The following is an 18,334-nucleotide window of genomic DNA, read 5'->3' as shown; positions in this document are numbered from 1 at the left end:
TTTTTCTGCAATCCTTAATAAAGAAGGGAGGTGCTTGTATAAATGTTATCCAGGGTGCCAATAATTTTGCCACTTTCCCTTTTTAGTTAATTTATTTTTTTATAAAGTGGAAATATTTTTTTAATGAAAATCAAAAGGCAGACAGTTTGCTTTTTATTTTTATTTAATTTTTAAATATTTATATTTTTTTTAAAATATAAATGGTTCCTTCTATGCTTTGCCCACTGGAGGCTGGTGGTGTTTCTAGTGGCCATAACAGGGGGATACAGCAACCTCTTGCAGAAACTGGGTCAAAGGGCTTCTGCATGCGCCTGGATCCTGTGCAAGAAACAGACAGAGCTTCCATGACCAGCCTCTTTCAGGCAGCGAGTTGAAATTGGACGACCAGATTTGTGTATCGTAATGTAATAAAAATAAGCGAGGTGGATTCTGTATACTGACGGCTCAATGTTTCCACGTTTCTCTCTGTAGGTGCTGCAGCTCTGTCCTGACATCCAGACCAGCAGCAGGACTACGTTTAGCACTGATGTGTTTTTATCTGCTATTACATTCAATACCTGATTGCAGTGTATTTCTACTGTCCTGCATCACGCTATTTAGTATGACTACTCCAACTACCGAAATTGGACTGGATCTGTTATGTCGCATCCATTCAGTGTTTTTGGAAGTTTACAAGACTGATCTGCAAAAAATCATTTAAATAAAGTTCTTCATAATATGATACTGTTTTGGACTGTGTTGTCTTTTCAGAGATATCTTTTGAAGCATCTCTCTCTGTGTCTCCCTGTCTGTCTATTGCTCAGTCTCTCGCTCTGCCCCGGTCTCTCTCTGTCTCTCTTGCCCTGTCTACGACTTATTTGAAGAAGTCTCTGTCTCTAAGAAAAAGGGAATTCTGTTGTGGCTGTACAAAGCCTGCTTTAATTTGATGCACATGGGAGAAGGGTTTGTTTTTTGGTTTTTCTCTCAAGTCACTGATGGGAATTGAGTTTGTGTTGCTTCGCTCTGTCTATCCAGCTTTTGATATTAACTTGAAATAATATCCACAGGTATCCTGATTTCTGTAGAAAGGAAGACCACTTTTCCTCCTAGAATTCCGAGGAAATCCATTTAATCGACATTTTCCAGCTAAGCGGGATGCAAAACCATCAAAAGGTCTTTTTTTTTAGGCTTACTCTTTAACAGGGATCGGAAAATTGATGTAGCTCTTGCCGAAAAAAAGTGCTGATTATTTTAGAAATCGAAGAAATTGTGTCGGCCTCATTCATAACACTGACAACTGAAATAAGACACGGACACCCTGTTTAACCGGGCACACACAGTTCCTGTTTTGAAAGAAACTATTTTTGTTCATTTCAGAGGAACACCACTGCAGTGTTTATATGAGAGAGAGAGAGAGAGAGAGAGAGGAAAATATGGTCACTACATGTTTGGTAGCATCTGTTCTTTCTGAGTGACCCGTCATACACATGCACATGAAAGTTTAAAAGTGTGTGCTGGCAGGGACAACATAAACACTTTGTCCTCGTGTGGATATCGCACACACACACACAACCTGGAGATTTAAGTCTGTGTATGTGTTCTAGTGAACTGGTTTGTTCTGTGTTTGAACTGGAGTTGTGTGGCTGAGCGAGCTGGGTGGGAGCAGATTTTAACTGGTTTGAAATCTGAATTGTAATGGTGGTTTTGTACAAGATGTCGGATTGGAAGCCTTAGACACATGGGTCTGTTTACAACACGCGTCTGATTCACAGTTGAACAGACCAACGTCTGAGACGGTATGTTCAGCTAGCAATTACGCTGTTAGAAGAATCTTGCTGACTTTTATAAACATAATTTCAACCAAATAATCCAAGATGTCCAAAACAGGATACATTTAAGCACTGTTTGAGAGGAACAGCAACAGAAAACACAATGAGTCCTTTTTGTCATTTATCTATCTTTAGCATGTATGTTTTTGTGTAACTGAACAAAACATTTCTGCCAGTTGCACCAAATTTTTTTGGAAAACCCTGTTTTTCTTTGTACTCCTGTGAATGTTATTGGTCTGTAATGTATGTGTCCTTAAGACAGCCCATTTGCATTTAGTAACGCCCACAAAACTCCATAAAAGGTCAAGTGTCAAAGCACAAAATGCACGAAATGAACAGAGTAAAGCTGGGAAAAAAATTGGAAATCTTTTTGAAATCTATAATAATAATAATAATAGAGTGCTAGTAAAAAACCAGTCCTCTGCTTATATGGTGGATTTCTTTAGTCATAACTGAGTGACAAATTTTATTTGTCTTAATTTCCAGCTTTATATGTGAACTCAAGGTTCACAGTCAAGGTTTAATCTTCCGATGTTTATATTTACACGGAGTAGATCGGGAATAGAATAGAAATGTTTTTTCCCCAAAAAACAGGATTTTCATGAATAGCATATTTCATATGAATGATTTTTGTTGTATAAATATATACATTTACATTTGGTATCCAGCTGAAGAAATGATGTCCACTGACAGTAAGCCAGCTGATTAAGGATGCAGAAACAAAAACCTATTTGTATGCACAGACATGATTTTCTGATACCAGACAACAGCGGATTAACAACAATTTCCTCCATCCAGTCTATAATTAATTATAATTCTGATTCTGCAAAGAGCCTAATCATGGATAATCCTCACTGCAGATGTTTCTGGATCCTAGTTCCAGAAATTTACCAACCCATGATTTAGTCTTTACCTATAATCATCTTCTGCAAATGTTTGAACCCTTCAAACAATAACCTTCTATCTTCTCAGGAAAGAAACTCTTAGAAGACATGGAGGCGGCTTTGGACTGCAAGTCTTCATGAGGGAACAGCTGATCAAGTGGTTAATGCTCTGGGTTGTTGGTTGGAAGTTTGGGGTTTAAGCTGGCACTGCTGGGCAGTTGAGCAAGGCCCTTAACCCGCTCTGCTCCAGGGGCGCTGCATTATGGCTGCCCCTGCACTTTGACCCCAACCTCCTTATCGGGGATATGCGAAGAAAGGTGCTGTAATGTGTGTGTGGTGATAATAAAGGTTTCTTCTTCTTAACTCTACATACTACTTCTACAAACTCTATATAGTACACAGTTATAGAAGGGAAATAATAAATAATCTCACTCTCTGGTGTCACCCAGATGAGCATGTTTTCCCTTTTGAGTCTGGTTCCTCTCAGGGTTTCTTCCTCATATCGTCTCAGGAAGTTTTTCCTCATCACCATCGCCACTGAGTTACTCATTAGGGATAAGTTAAAAATATATCATTTATATCCTGAATGTATATATATCTGTAAAGCTGCTTTACACAAATAAAAATGAATTGAACCAAATTAAATTTGAGTATCAGGCAGTCTTTCCCAAAGGAGATGGTTTAAATATTTCCACATGAGAACTGCGTCAGCTTTAACTCTGTGTTTATTACTTACTGTAAATGAGGGCATGAAGCCTTTATCACCACACATACATTACAGCAACGTTTCTTCACATATCCCAGGTAAGGAAGCTGGGGTCAGAGCGCAGGGGGCAGCTAGGATACAGCGCCCCTGGAACAGAGAGGGTTAAGGGCCTTGCTTTTATTCAGATTGTTCCTTAGGCACTAGAGTGATTTTTTTGTTGATTTTTGGCACGGCTACCTGCACACTCACAGAGCTCCAACTGTTCATTTCACTTAGTCCAGGAATACAGTAGAGTTGAAGCCAAAAAACGTTCATAGAGCTGGGTTAAAGATGTTCAAACTCAATTATTCACAGCTCTAGACATTTCATGTTACTGTACATTCCTTGTGTTAAGTCAGTTAGTGAACACAGTATCTACTTTATTTCCATACATGGCCATTTCACGTTAATAGCTAAAAATTCATTTCAGCTTTTATTTACTGTATCAGACTTTCAGTAGGTCAAAAATCTACGTTCACTTTGTTAGTATTTGCTGGTGTCGCCTTTTAATCGCTCGAGCTTGAAGAAAATGTTTTAAAGTGGCCTTCTAGAAACTTCTCAACATACTTCACTCATTCCTCCTGACAGAACTGGTGTAACTCAGTCAGGTTTGTGAGCCTCCTCCATCTCGATAAGACACAATTTTTTAATAATTTTTCCAGTCCAGAGATTTTGTGTAATTCAGTTCAGGCTTTTTCAGCTAGTGTTCCTGGAATATAAAACAATATGAAGTGAAATATAATAATAATATATTGGTATGTAAATATATTATGTGCCTACATATTTGTTTATAAACGTTTTATATACCATTTTTTTATACCTGATAGATGTCCAGTATATTTTATCATTTATTATTGCTTTATTACAAGTAGAAATAAGTATATATTATTGTTTTTGTTTATATGTACAGTCTCATATTCAATCTAATTTTCTTCACAGCTTTTTTCATTTTTCTGTTATTTATTTATTTTAATAAGTCGATCAGAGCATCTATTTTGTTCACATCAGTGGCCATTTTTATAATAATAATAATAATAATAATAATAATAATAATAATAATAATAATTGTGAGCTAGAAGAAGCCAGTTAGGTCATGATAAGACAAAAGGCCTGTGATCTTATATCAATATATCAAAGCATATTTTCAAAATTGTAATAAAATGGCTTTAGGACAACAAAGTGTGCATCTAAATTATCTTACTAGTTCCCTAGATAGTGAATCAGTGCCTGGTGTACTGGAGTTAGGGCTCTGGATAGGACTCATTGACTGTAAAATCCCATATACATAAACATATCACATATTTCATTTTTATACCAGTTTATATCACACACATTTTTTGTCATAATCATTCAAGCAGGATCGTAGGCTAGAGGATTCTTTTAAATGATTAAAATGCTTAAAAGTCATTCGACTCAAACAAACTATTTACAGAACAATCAAATCGCCAAGGCAAGAAATTAACGTAGTTCCACAAGAGCTCTTGATTGAAAGGACATTATTAACATTTACATTATTTACTGTCCAGTGTCACCCAAATGAGGATGAGGTTCCCTTCTGAGTCTGGTTCCTCTCAAGGTTTCTTCCTCAGATCATCTCAGGGAGTTTTTCCTTACCATCATCGCCTCAGGCTTCTCATTAGGGCTAAAATAGTAAAATAAGTAAAGCTGCAGTGTACAAATCAGTTGAATTGAATTGAAAAATTGTAAGTGAAGCTACTTACATTTGTAGATGAAGTTGCCTGAGACTAGCACCATCCACCATTTTTTTCAAGCTGTGGGGCTTCAGAAAACATGACATCATTTCCAGTAAGGGAACATAGTGAGTTTTTTTGTGGTGCACTCTGGGAATTTTTTGGAAGCGAACATGGAGTTTCAGATTAAGAGAAACAGAACTTAAACTTCCCGACTCCCTGATCAGTGCCCTGACTAGTGAACAAGGGAGCTGATTGAGACGCAGCCCGCATCAAATTACTGACTTTCTCTCAAAGAAAATTTGTGGACTGAACTGAAAAAGCATGTATGAGCATGGAGATGATGAAGCCTTATTCAGGAGGAAGGGGGATTATTTTGGGGAATAAAGTATTTTGTGTTGTGGGAAACCTATTCTAGTCACAGCAATTTAAAAATCAACACCACTAAAGGGTATGTACAATATCGACCCACTGAAATCTAATAACCATGTGAATTAAAGTAAAAAATAAATCTCTATAAATACATTTCCTAGCTATTATTTTGTCCCATCATGGAAATAAAACTGATACCAAAACTCAAAAAATGTATTATAACATGAAGGGTTTGGCGTTTGAATGTCTTTAGAGTAAACTTTTAGCCTCAGTGTCTCTCCACACTGTGCTGCTGGACGCTGGTGGTGAGAGAAGCAGCAGGCCGCAGTGTTGTTTACAGCGGGATCGTGTTTGGGTTAGTTATTCCTGACTGGTCTGGGTTTTTTTTATTTCCTTCTTGATTGTTTCAGGATCCTGTGTTTGGATTATAGTACTTATATTTTTCAGTGGTGTATTAAACCTACCCGTTTTGGGCAACACTACTTTACACACACATAAATAAATACACTGTGTGTTTGTCCGCATAACACATAAAATACTCTTTCACAGTCATAGAGAGCCTGTGTGTAGGCTTCCCAACATCCTCCATCTGTATTACAGACACTACAAGCTTTTATTATTTATTCACTCTTATACACTGGCTTGCTTTTTTTCTTCACATGCACATGAACTTCACCTCTCTCTGGCTTTCTCCCTCTCACACTGACTATTCTTTTGAAGTGTGTCTGTAGACATCTGTGAAAAACACCGTCTGACCTTTCTCGGGTCAAGCGAAGAACAAAGAGATGAATTACGGAGTATTTTCCCCCCGATTCCTTTCTGAAAACCCGGGAATTCATCTCCCTCACAGAGAGGGTGTTGTGAGTGAACGCAGGTCACATGGAGAAGTTCCATGTCCCGTTTGAAGCTGTCAGTTCCGTTACCGTCTTCCTGCAGACTTAACCTTGTTGTGCTCCAAATAAAATGCAGACCTCTGGACCGGTTCCTCTGCATTTGCTCCCAAAACACACAGCTGCTTGGAAGGAGACCAGATGCGCTTTGACAAAACCGACTTTACAGTAATTTCGCACATGAGGCTAATGCTATGTCTGAGCACTGGTTTCGGGGAAATAGTTTGCAAATGATGAAATCTAGAAAAGAACTTAAAATAGTTTTAAGAAAATGTTATGTATGTAACTTTATAGCACAGTGCTGTCAAGTTCTTTAACCTAAATAAGTCAGTAGGTGTTGATTAATTTCTTTAAGAGTTTATATCCATGTGCTAATCAGCTATCGTTTCTATAGCAACAGTTAACATACAGGAACTTGTATGATCCAGATGCTCATGTAATTTAAGACTAATGGTAAACCGAATAAAATGTGTACTATGATCTCTGAGGTGTAAGGAGATCAAAAAATTCCGGACTTCTAGTAGTTCCCAGAATATCAAAGTCCACAAAAGGGGGTAGAGCGTTTTTGTATTTAGCTCCTAAACTTTGGAATAGTCTTCCTGACAGTGTTCAGGGCTCAGACACAGTCTCCCAGACTTATCTCTTTAGCCTGGCATACACATAATTCCTCCCATAACCTTGTGCTCCAGTACATCTGATTAAACGCACATTATCATCTAGTACTGCTAATATTATGAACAGCAGCTACGCTAATGCTGTTCCATTGTTTCCCTTCTTCTACCCGTCCCGAGGCATACAGAGACTGTGCCGGCTCCAGTGGCATCCGGAGATGGACCAGCTCCAGCCGGGTTCTGCTTTGTGAGGATCGGGGTATTCAAAGCAGCGCTGTGGACAACAACCTCCTTATTGATTTATATAACATTCTACACATGCTGTATCGGCATCACACAATTGTCGCCCAAATGAGGATGGGTTCCCTTTTGAGTCTGGTTCCTCTCAAGGTTTCTTCCTCATACCATCTAAGGGAGTTTTTCCTCACCACAGTCACCTCAGGCTTGCTCACTTGGGATAACATCTAGGACTGTTTGTTTGTTTATATTTTTGTTGTTTTCTTATGTTGTTTCTCATGTAAAGCTGCTTTGAGACAATGCTCTTTCTTAAAAGTGCCATACAAATAAAATTGAATTGAACTGAATTGAATAGATGTTTATTTTATCATTTATGGAAGGAGTCTCCAGTGTCAGCATGTCTAAGGACAGAGACTACTGATGGGATGACTTCGTAACGGCTATGACATAAGCGAGAACTTACTAAATGTGTGTTATTACCACATTAATGCTGTGTTTGCGTGTTTCTGCTCTCTCTTTTTAGTTTCTTTTTCTCGGTCAGGTTCGGTTGATGTGATGTCGGTGTTGTTGGAGTGTGGTTTGTGTGCCCCTGAGACTTGTTCCAGTGGCTGATTTAACCGCAGTGCTTCCACTAGAGTCAGGGCCGCTGCTTAGTCAGTTTGCCATCGCCATGTAATTTATTTAAAGTTGTTATTTTTTATTTTGAACATTTCCAAGTTTGTGTCAGTGACCCGACTGACATTTTACTGCTGCAATAGAAAAAATGTATATGTTTACAAGAACCCTCTTCGTCTACAGTTCTCTTATTTTTGCACATTGCACCGTATGACATAACATCCAGAATGTATAGGGGTTGGTGCTATTCTGCGTATTTTGTGTATCTGTCCTGTATTGTCTGTTCGCGCTAGGTTGCACACGTTGCACTTTATGTGGCTAGGACAACTTACTTTCAGTCCTTAGCTCTGTGTTGTTTTGTAGCACTGTGTTGTTTTATGTAGGGTCCTGGAGAAACTGCTCCAGCTATATATGGTTGAAATGACAATAAAAGCTTCTTGACTTGACTTGATGCCACTGTTTACTCATGATTCTGTTTCCTGTTTTTTTTTTTTTTGTGTATTAATTGATATCTGCTCTATTTTACCCTGTCGTGTCACCTTCCCTTCCCCGTTAGGTGTAACGGCTGCATAAACAGATAAAACATGGACTAAACACAGTAACTGCTGTGGAATACAAGTAATGAACCACTTCAGATGTGCTGTTATTGAACAATACAGTGTTATTGATTCCAAAGACTGAAACAATTCAATTTTCAAGATGGATTACTGTTAGTATAAAAAGCTTGAAGTTTAACTGGTTCAAGTTGAATGTGTAAGTAATGAGTGATGATGAATTACTCATGTTCAGTATCGTGAGTATTCTGGTTAGGGTCACGGATCTGGATTTGCTCGACATCCTGCCAGGCGGGAACACATCCCTGATTAGACGCCTGTTCATCATTCTGTATTTCTTCTGATTTAGTGACTGAGCATCAGGATAGAGACTTCAAAGCTCTTCTATAAGACATTTTGGATAAGAGCATCTGCCAAATGCTGTACATGTAAATGTCATCACACACACACACACACACACACACACACTTATTCCAATTTCATTGTATGGTCTAAACCACTGTGTTTTCACTGTGCACATGACAATAAACCTCTTCAATCTTGAATCTTTAAACAATACACCCAGAAGAATATGGAACCTTGCCAATGAACGTCACATTACAAAAGCATTAATGTAATGTTGTTCCTAATTTCCAGTCTTCTGGGAAGGTTTTCCACTATATGTTGGAGTGTGTCTGTGGGGATTAGTGATCATTCAGACATTAGACAAGAGCATTAGTGAGATCAGACATAGACGTTGTAAGAGGTCTGGGGGTCAATCGGTGTTCCAGTGCATCCCAGTGGGGTCGAGTGAGAGGCAGGGCTCAGTGCAGGACACTCCAGTTCTTTCGCTCCAACATTAACACACCATGTCTTCACGGAGCTCTGTGCTTTGTGTACAGGGGCATCGTCATGCTGGAACAGGGTTTATTTCCAGTGAAGAGAAATTACAGCACACAAAGACATTCTATACAACTGTGTTTTTCCAACTTTGTGGTAACAGTGTGGGTAAGGACCACATACAGGTGATAGTCGGGGTCTACATACAACATTTGCCCATATAGTGTATCTTATATAGTGAAGAAAACCAGAGAACACAAAGAAAATCTATACAACTCTCCATATACAGTAACCCAAGCTCAGGACTGTACTGAGTACCCTGGAGCTGAGCAGTTCTCCACGCTGCCCCCCGAGCCCCGAGCCTCGGTCTGATTATTAATATAAATTCCTTTTTCAGTGGCTAGACGAGCAGTGAGTCAGTGGGTTAAATTGCCAGGAATGAACTCCAGATATAGAGCTTCAGCCTCTCTCAATCACTGAAAACATGCATAAAACATTTTGTATTTCGGGCATGTGTTTTGTATTATGTGTTCTGTACCGTCTCTCACTTGATGTTCGTTCAAAGGATTCAGCTAAAGAGGGGAAAGTATTTTGCCCGGAGAAGCTCACTGACTCTCACTGAGTCTAAACGACTAACCGATTTTAAGTTGCCTGATTTGTAATAGTTACAGCATCACACGCTCACAGCCTTTTTTACACACACACACACACGGCCCTTATTAGGATTTCTGTTTGTACAGACGAAGGTAATGATAATATTTATCCATTTGTTACCTGAGAATATTTTTGTATACTAAGCCTTAATACACAAAATGTTGTATTTACAAACAAAGGATCAGGTCAGGAAGTCAGTATGTTCACACACAAGTCCAGAAGTCACTTCCACCATCATCATCCTACTGTGTAGCAGGTTTTAATCATTAAATCATGGTTTATACGGATCAGTGGAATAAAACATTCAGCCGTAAGCAGCAAGTGGAGGTTCATCATTCATCTTAAGAGAGCACTCATGTAAAAGAAAAGAGGCCACTCAGGGTTCAGACTATCCTCAGATAACCTGAGCTGTGACTTCGGCAAAACACCCTGAGAAGGTCTGAATTGTTTATCCAAGCAGAATGGAGTACTGTGCAGCACGGAGCCATATGACTGGAGATCATGCTCCAAATACCGCTGGTGGGGATCGAGCGGAATAATAGAGCAGTGATGATAACAGGGATGCTGATACGTGATGTATGATGTTCATTAGCTAATAGAAGAAAAGCAATATATACAACATCCCAATAGGGTAAGACATCTACACACACACATACACAACAACAACACACACACACACACTTCCTCACCCCTGTCCTTGGAAGACAAAAGGAGTGGAGGAACAAGTGGAAAGCGCGCCAATTCAGAGAAGAGGATTATAAAAACTGAGAAGGGAGGGAGTCATTTTGATCCTCAACGTTAAATAAAAATAAAAAATATTTTATGTAAATATTAATGAATTAATTCAACACCTCTTCAAAATGGAAACTTAGTGTTTCACTTGTGTTATAGTACACACTATAGGGAAATTAAAGCACGCACACACACACACACACACACACAAACATACTGGCCATTTTATAAGGAACAATTGTACATTTGTACATTAATCCACAGTCACTGAGATGGCATTTTTTCCTCATTCTGATGTTTCATGTGAACGTTGGCTGAAGCTTTTGACTTGTATCTCAGACAGGGAGAGAGAGAGAGAGAGAGAGAGAGAGAGAGGTGCTAAGAAAAAACACAAAACTCACTGAATGTATGAATGATCAACTGAAGTATTATTGAACCCTGGCCATGATTTTACTCCCATATCCAATCTTAACTGCCGTTTCCTAAAAGCTGAACCAGGTGTGTGAATCAGGGGGTATCCAGGAGCAGACTCAGGAACCACTGTACTCTCTCTGGACAGAGTGTTCCTGTGCAACATCTGGAATCCATCCCAGCGTGCCCTCCTGCACTTGACAGTATAAACACTCATCTGTCTGTGCATGTGTGTGTTGTGGGTTATTTTTGGCTCGGCTGGTGGATACCACTGAAGAAGGCAAAGTTATTCGGCTTTTGGCTTCGGTGTTCTAAATAAAGAATAGAACAGAAGGCTGCAGAGCTTCATCACGTGTCGTCTGTTATTGGGAAAATCCTTATATCCTTGAAAAAATTCAATTGAAAAACTTCTGATGTATGTATTTATGCTAAAGAACAATAATGTTAATTTATTTTAACTCCATGTCAGAGAGAGAGAGAGAGAGAGAGAGAGAGAAAGAACTTCTTGGGTGAACCTGAAATCCTCCATCTAGTCACCTGAGAGACAGAGATGGCTGCCATAGCAACAGTCGAACAATGACCATAGTGTGTGTCTGTGTGCAGGAGAGGGCACAGGAGTTCAGCCTCACCACTCCATGTGAACTGGAAGTGTGTGTGTGTGAATGAGACAAAGAAGTGGGCTAGTGCATTAGTGACCTAAAAAAAAAAACAAAACATCTTAGCAGGAGAAAAGATCTTAAATATTTATCTAGTAAAAGTGATCTAGTATCTAGATTTTACCAAATAGAAGATCATTTCTATCTACTTTGAAGCTTCAACATTTCCAAGATAAACAATCTGCCCAGAGAACTGGATATTTCGAGCTTGTAGAAATGTCTAGAAATCGGTTTAATACTTCCAAACGCTAGATCAATTTGACTTTATTCTCTTGCTAAAATGTATATTTTTGGCAGTGATAACATTGATATTCATTATATAACCCATAATGTACGCCCAGTGGGCGATTCGATGAATGAAATAACCTCATGACCTTGATCAAAAGTGCTCTGCTTTTGGTGTATGAACCTGAATTGTCCTGAAATCATGCATTCACCAAACACACCTGACACACACTGCAGCAACAAATTCAGGAGAGGTGATGGACATAGCCTCAGGGACGGCGGCAGAAGTCATGATTGAAAGAAAAGCATCACTTAGAAAAAGCTTTTCATTAGACACACACGAGTAAATCAGACGTGTCCGAAGTGCTTTGGGTTATTATTCATGACAATTAATGAACATTAACAATCATCATAGTTCATTAAGATTCCACATTCTGTGATGCTAGGAATAACATAGAAAAACAAACCCCCAAACAACACATATGTATATATGAGAGTAATAATGTCAGGGCATTTCAGTTCCATCCCATTGAATCCTTCATCAATTTCATTCAGCTAGTTTCAGAAGCGTTTTCTGAGCCAAATGAACGAACTCATGCTGAGCTTGATTTATATATATATATATATATATATATATATATATATATATATATATATATATATATATATATATATATATATATAAATAAATAAATAAATACACATCATTATCATTCACATAGCCTGCATCCATCATCTCTTTCACTGGCTGTCTTTTCTTCATTCCTCTCTGTATGAATTTTAATACAATCTACTTATGAAGGCGAAAGCAAATAAACTCCACCGGCAGCTTTGACCTACTTTCCCCAGTTCTCCGAAGCTCTTCACCCTAAATTACCTGAATTCATCTTCTTTTGGCTTTATATTACAGGATTCACTCTATAATGTTGCTTCCCGCACACTACACTTCTAGTCTAAAGCAAATCCTTGGGTAATGTATAAAACAAATTAAAGGGAAAAGGGTTACGCTTGTCCTACTTTGCCTGAGTTCTGTCCTCTACCTGGATCATCCAAGCCTAGGTGACAAGATCTTTCTAGATTCTTATCTGTAATTCTTTAAAGCAGTAATTTTTGACTGTAAAATGTGCATTTTGTAAAATATATTTATAGAATATTTGCAGAAAATGTAGAATATATACATATATATAAGGGTTCTAAATGCATAATGCTTAAGATCTTATCAGCTATATTAAGAGACCCTAACACACCAGAGTGGTGTGTTATAGCATGGCTATGTTAGGGCTAATGTTAGGATTTGTTTTTTAAATTGACTAAACTGGACATTGCACAGGGTCAGAGCCCCAGGAGCAGGTGGGTTGAGGGCCTTGCTGAAGGGCCCAAATGTGGCAGCTTGGCAGTGCTGGGGCTTGAACGTCTATCTTCTGATCAACAACCCAGAAGCTCGAGCTACCACCGCCCTCATGTCTTTAATTTGGCTTTATTCTATTACATTTAATTGAAGCGAGGTTGAATTAAATAGCTGCCTCACAGCTTCAGGATCTCCAGCTTGACTGGTCAAATTTCTAGTGGTGTTTCACATGTTCCCTGTGCCTGAATGGGTTTTCTGCCACTCCCCCAAATCTTTACTGAGATCCACAGCCTCCAGATCCTCCACAACCCTTGAGCTGGTACTGAAGATGAATGAATGCATGATAAATCATTGCTACTTTAGACGTAGAAAAATACATTAAATGGCAAAACATATGTGATCACCAAATCAATCACATCCTACTCCAGGTTCCAGTAGATGTTGGAGTGTGTCTGTGGGGATTAGTGATCAGTCAGCTACAAGAGCATTAGTGAGGTCAGACACTGATGTTGTAAGAGTGAGGAGGTCTGGGGTTCAGTCGGTGTTCCAGTTCATCCCAAAGGTGTTCAGTGGGGTTGAGTTGAGTCAGAGTCATGGTGTGTTAAAACTTTAACACACCATGTCTTCATGGAGCTCTGTGATTTGTGTACATGGGCATCATCATGCTGGAACAGGGCTTGAGTCTCTTAGTTCCAGTGAAGGGAAATTATAATGTTACAGCATACAAAGGCAACCAAAAACACAGACTGAGACTGTATTCACTGTAGCCTCAGATTCCTGTTCTTGGAAACAGGAGGGAAACCCAATGTGGCTTTCTGCTGTTGTAGCTCATCCACCTCATGGTTTGATATTGAGTGCATTCCTTTTGCTCACTTTTATACAGTGATTAGTTGAGTTTCTATAAGCTTCTTGTTGGCAATTTTCCTCTGAGCGTTTGTCATGAACAAGGTGTTTCCACACACACCACACGGACTGTTGCTCAATGAGTTTTGTTTTCTGCACCATTCTGTGTAAACTCCAGAGACTGTTGTGTGTGAAAATCCCAGGAGATCATCAGTTTCTAAAATACTCAAACCAGCACATCTGGTATCAACAATCATGCCATACTCAAAATAGTGAGATCCCTCACTCTGATGGTTGATGAGAACATTACTTGAAGCTGCTGGTCCATGAATATATGCACAGAACTGCTGCCACATGATTGTCTGATTAAATAATTACACGAGTGAGTAGGTCTACAGGTGTTCCTAATATACTGGTAACTGTATACCAGTATATATCAATGGGTCAAGTATCTGTACTCATCCAGCAGCAGGAACAGCAGCGTAGCAGATCTATTTCGCCAAGACCAAACCTACCTACATTAAATTCCCACCAATAACCACACATTATATTTTGTTCCAGGAGCTGTCATAACTAAAACCTTCAAACAGCATAATAAACAGCCTCTGGACCTCCAGCTGCTCATGTTGATGTCCTTTTGTAATCTACTGATATCTCTATTGTCACTGATGTTAACAAATAATGAGATCAATAATGATATCCAGAGAACTTCTGAAGGAGTTGTTTTTGAACTGTCTAAAAGGAAGCCAGAACTTTTCCCTCAGGAGCCCAGTGCTGCCAATATCTCCAGTAGAGAAGGCTGAAGCCTCAAATATTTCTTCTTGACACAGAATTTGCAATGCAGAATCAGTTGGATAGAATGTAGTTAAAGGCATTGGAAATAGCTGGAATGCCCCAATTTTAAGACCTAGAACAATGCAGGGGCCTCCACAGATGTTGGGTTTAGTGAAGACTTGATGAGAGGATGCTGGCTGGCTTGCAGCTTTTCCAGTGTGAACATTCTCCAGGTCTCTCCATCCTATGATAGTGGAGTTAAACTAGTGATTCTCTGATGAGAATTAAGAAACATCTAAATCTATGTCTTTTGAACGCCTTTCTAGTTTTTATCCTGTATTGAAATCGATTTCTTTTTGCACTTCTCCCTGAAACATAATTCTGCCAGACCTTTCCTTTTCTTTATATCTTTATATAATCGAATATCTATTCTTCTATCCATTATTTGCTATTAGAAAGGCAGCACCTTATTTTTGTCATGATGGTTATAATCCACACATCTGTCTCTTTATGTTCTTTTTGTTATCTTTGTCCACCTTATCCAGTGTCTTTTGTCTGATTCTTCTTCCCTGCTGAAAAGTAGATTAGCGTGATATGTACGGAAGAATAAGATGGACCAGACTCTGATCAGATCTGAGCTGCGTGTGGAGAGGCTGAACAACAAAAACAACACTCATGCTTATTTTCTCTTGAATGGATTTTTGAATGAATATGCAATTAGAGTGGCTTGGTATAAATTTTCTCTGTTGTTGTTCACACAAATGCTACAGGGTACAAATTGCACCCACTTTAGAGAGGTCTGGATAGAAGAGGTTTTTTTTCTGTGATTGATGCTAATTTCTTTCCTTTTTCTAGCCCTGAAATTCCTGTAGTATGCATTTGGCATTAACTTTCTTTGCACATGAAGGAAAATGATGAGGATTTTGTTTGCTGAACGTGTTCCTGTCGGAGTTTTGGTGCCAAACTGGTTTCACAGTCTCACCTCTGACATCAGAATCTGAGAGATCACAGCATGAGATTAAATCTCTTTCTACCCACAGCTTTTACGCTGCTTCTCTCTCTCTCTCTCTCTCTCTCTCTCTCTCTCTCTCTCCATGATATCCCTTGCATCCCCGGCTATTTCTCGTCCAGCAATTCTCATGGTCTCATTAAGCTAATGCATGGCTCACAGCGGAGCAAATCTCCAGCACTTCATGAAAATGATTACACAAAGTATCTAAATATTGACTCATATTACGCTTTTAAGGATTGGCAAAACAAGACAGATACATAAAGACCCTATTTGTTAACGACAAAAAGCTAACATAATTGCTAAAAAAGCAAATTTAATATTTATATCAGTACACAACCATCCTGCAGTACAAAATCACTGTCAGAGCTGTGAAAGCTGCACGGTTCACATTTACTTCTATAATATAAACTCACAACAATAGGAAGGTTTTTAATTTCATTTCTTCATTTTTTCATACTTTTCCTAATTCATACCTTCAAAGTTAATTATTTTGCCATTACGTTAATTGACTTGTACTGTCTTCCATGCCCCTCCTAAGAGTGGTATCCTGGCTGATATCCCCGGTTGCTCATTTGGGTTACTGTCTCCACATCATCCTTATTTTGTCTCTTGTCCATTTATGCTAGTAGTTTTTGTAGTTTATTTAGCCAAGCAGTTGTTTGAGAGGCACAAATTCTCAGCCCTCGAGCCAATTAAAATCATGCTATTAGGATCACTCTAACTTGCAAAAATGACAGCCTGAAACGACTGATAGCAAACTACTACCCAACAATCTCACCCTGAAGCTGTGTCAAAAACAACAACAACAACAACAAAAAACACTAGTTACCACTCACTAGTCACTACTTTGAGATAAATACCACTATCATACAGCCATGCATAACACTGCAAGGTCATTCAATTTTTTTTTTTGCAAAATTAGGTAATATGACCTTCTCAAAAAAGTCACCCTAGAGGCCAAAGCATGCAAGTGAGCTTATCACCAGAACAGCTCTCCCTCTCGTTTTTGCTGATGAGATCACTATCAGGCAGACAGCTTTCACAAAGGCATTTCAATTGTGTATCTTGCATAGTCTGTTAAGGGTGGGCCACCAGCTAGTAAGGGAGGATTGGGAGCTGATTTCTAAAGCCAACACGTTTATAGAAACAGTATTGAACCTCCAGCATTCAAAAGCCTGTGCCCTTCTCACTCACATGACTCTGTTCCGGGCATTCGGGGTCTAGCTGTGAGCAGATAACCTATTTCTACAAAGCTTATAGCTCCATCAAGCCCAAAGAGATTACCACTGCGGCTGTCGTCAACATTCTTATCATCCTCAACAGGAGCCAGTACCACACATAGCAGTCTGGCTGAATCTGATTGGCAAGCAAAATAATGTCTGCCCGCCACGTGTTGACAGGGTGCCTAGCTTTCTCAGTGAATCTAGTTTGTGGAATTGTGAGGACTGTTTCCATGTTAAGGAGCTTTTCACTGAGTTCCCAGTGAGAATGTTCCAGAATGCTGCAGTGCTTAGGAAGAGGGTGGATGTGTCCTGAATGTCCTCCTTGGTGAAGGAAATAAAAGCCTGTAGTCGAATTATGACAGTATGTCAGCATGTGCCTGGCTATCAGGGAAACCAGGCAGCTTTCATAACCCCTCAGAAACACCCTTGATGCTTGAGAAGGGATTAAGGTTAGACTGAGTTATGTTTGTCCTTGCAAATCTTTAAAAGCATCTGCTTTTTGGGAGATAGGAAAATGAAAACCTTCATGGTTTAGCATACAGAACTGAAAGGATTTTTAGGATGCTCAATCTTGAATTGGACAGAAGTATGTTCAGTAGAACCCTTTGTTGTGAACCATGGGTTGTACCATCTCAATCACACCTCTGTCCAGGTGAAAAGGAAATTTTTGGGTGGAATTGCAGAGTTTGTTGAGGGACCTTGAAGCAGCAGAACTTGCTTTTGTATCCTGGAAATAACGTCTGATGTGATAAAATTACTGCCCGAAGAGGAATGCTTTCAGGTGTAGTCAGCCATAAATGTGCTCCTTTAGATGTAAGGGTGCTGTTTAGGACCTACCACACAAGATGGACAGGGGGCGCTCAGTCACTTGCTGTTGCGATAAACAGTATGTTATGGTGTGACACTTCCTGCTTGTGTGAGGAAAATGGTTAATATAAATATTCTGAAACCAGCAGTCTCCTCTTCCTGACTTCTTTGGCAGCAGGTCCAGAAACTAACCATGGTTGATTGCACATGCCTGGAAGATTATTGCAGATTATTCAAAACACACCTGGTACCATATGTAAACAAGGTTGGTGAAGCGTCACTCCATATCCTGCCAATAGTAATGTGTCAATCAGCTCCCTCATAGAGGCATCAGCTTCTGCAGATTGGGGTAATTGTTCCAATGCTAGCTGTACAACAACTAATATAATGTCACATTACTGTAAGTTCTCAGTAGAGCATCAT

General features: G+C 39.2%; 1 long non-coding RNA gene across 1 annotated transcript in view; it reads left to right on the top strand.

Annotated features, from left to right (window-relative positions):
* LOC131345951 (uncharacterized) overlaps positions 1–721 on the top strand; it is a 4,617-nt gene extending 3,896 nt beyond the window's left edge. Inside the window, exon 7 of the long non-coding RNA XR_009203555.1 lies at positions 472–721. This is a non-coding gene — a long non-coding RNA (uncharacterized LOC131345951). The remainder of the gene's footprint in view (positions 1–471) is intronic.
* The last annotated feature ends 17,613 nt before the right edge of the window (positions 722–18,334 follow it).

The sequence above is a fragment of the Hemibagrus wyckioides genome, linkage group LG25 (assembly GCF_019097595.1).
Source record: "Hemibagrus wyckioides isolate EC202008001 linkage group LG25, SWU_Hwy_1.0, whole genome shotgun sequence".
In the NCBI taxonomy this organism is placed as follows: Eukaryota; Metazoa; Chordata; class Actinopteri; order Siluriformes; family Bagridae; genus Hemibagrus; species Hemibagrus wyckioides.
This window is presented reverse-complemented; position numbering and strand designations above follow the sequence as displayed.